This window comes from Chrysochloris asiatica, unplaced genomic scaffold (assembly GCF_000296735.1).
Source record: "Chrysochloris asiatica unplaced genomic scaffold, ChrAsi1.0 scaffold00068, whole genome shotgun sequence".
Lineage (NCBI taxonomy): Eukaryota > Metazoa > Chordata > Mammalia > Afrosoricida > Chrysochloridae > Chrysochloris > Chrysochloris asiatica.
In genome coordinates, this window is record NW_006408586.1 from 13,941,881 (window position 1) to 13,943,210 (window position 1,330).

Here is a 1,330-nt window from a genome sequence, read left to right on the forward strand (position 1 = left end):
TAAATATTGGCCCAAATTTTGTTTACAGATGCCCAAACACTTTTGCCTATGCTCTTCTGTGAGTTGTTTTGGTATCTATCTCACACAAACTTTCAAAATCTGTTTGTCATGAATTATTTGAAAAAGCTGAGTCATGGCTGATTTGCAAATGATTTGCAACATACTCCTTTGTCACTTGTCTATTCAACAAAATTATTTCATGTGCACACTCAATCATTTCACAGTTTTCATCAGTAGTGAATGTGGAAGGACATTTTAAAATGACCAGAGTGCAAGTAATTTTTTACTCAACCTCATATATAGAAAGAAAATCACATTAAAAAAAAAATACGCAATACTTTTTTCCACAATGTTGAAAATTTGTTCTTATAATGCAGGTATATATTTATAATGCCAGTAGGACAAACCACATTTAAATGCACAAAAAAAAAAAAATTGCCAATCCATATTCTGTAGTAGATTTGTCCTAATCAGTGAACATTCAAATGACAAATACTGGTTGATTCTATGATGTTGTTTGTTGTTATTAAATGCCAATAAGTTATTCCAATTCATGGCAATCCTGTATAGCGTTTCCAAAGAGTGGCTGGTAGATTTAAACCACCAAATTTTGGTAGCAGTCCAGTGTTTATCCTACAGCATAACATCAGAAGTAAACATTGATACACAAAACACAATTTTAATATAATATTTGACCATGCTTACATTCAATATTTATTTTACACTAGACATTGTGAATATCTTTTATTCTAGAATAGCTCATTAACTTAATGAAAGAAGAAACTTTGAAAATAAGCATATTTGCAATGCGATGGAGTAACTGATATAATCAAATTTTGAGGAATTCTATGAACACATGTGAGGGAATCTTCAAATATTTCAGATATGTACAATATATTGAAAAGAATATAAACTAGATTTGAATCAATGATAGTCTGAATTGATGCAATTGAATATAAATCAATAATAGTAAGCTAGAAGAAAAAATAAGGAAAAATCCAACAAAAGCTTAAGGTTCATGTGGGCAACTATGAAGAAGAAAAAAGTGTGGGTGATGAATATTACAGAACAAGAAGAGACAAAGGTATAGAAAGAAATAGTTGGATTTTTTTTTTAAAGAAAATTTCCCTAGCATCATGTAAGATGAGAAGATAAGCATTTAAGATGATGAATGAACCCCTGTCAATGTAGGTCCCCCCAAAAAATCATCATGACATATCATAATGAAACTCCCCAAAATCAAACACAAGGAAAAAATCCTGACAGCAGCTCAGGATAAACAAAATGAAGAACCAATAAGACTAAGTTCTGATTTCTCAACAGAAACAAA

The 1,330-nt window shown here is 30.5% G+C and overlaps 1 pseudogene; it reads left to right on the top strand.

Annotated features, from left to right (window-relative positions):
• Window positions 1–1,030: 1,030 nt before the first annotated feature.
• LOC102821563 overlaps window positions 1,031–1,330 on the top strand; it is a 38,098-nt pseudogene continuing 37,798 nt past the window's right edge.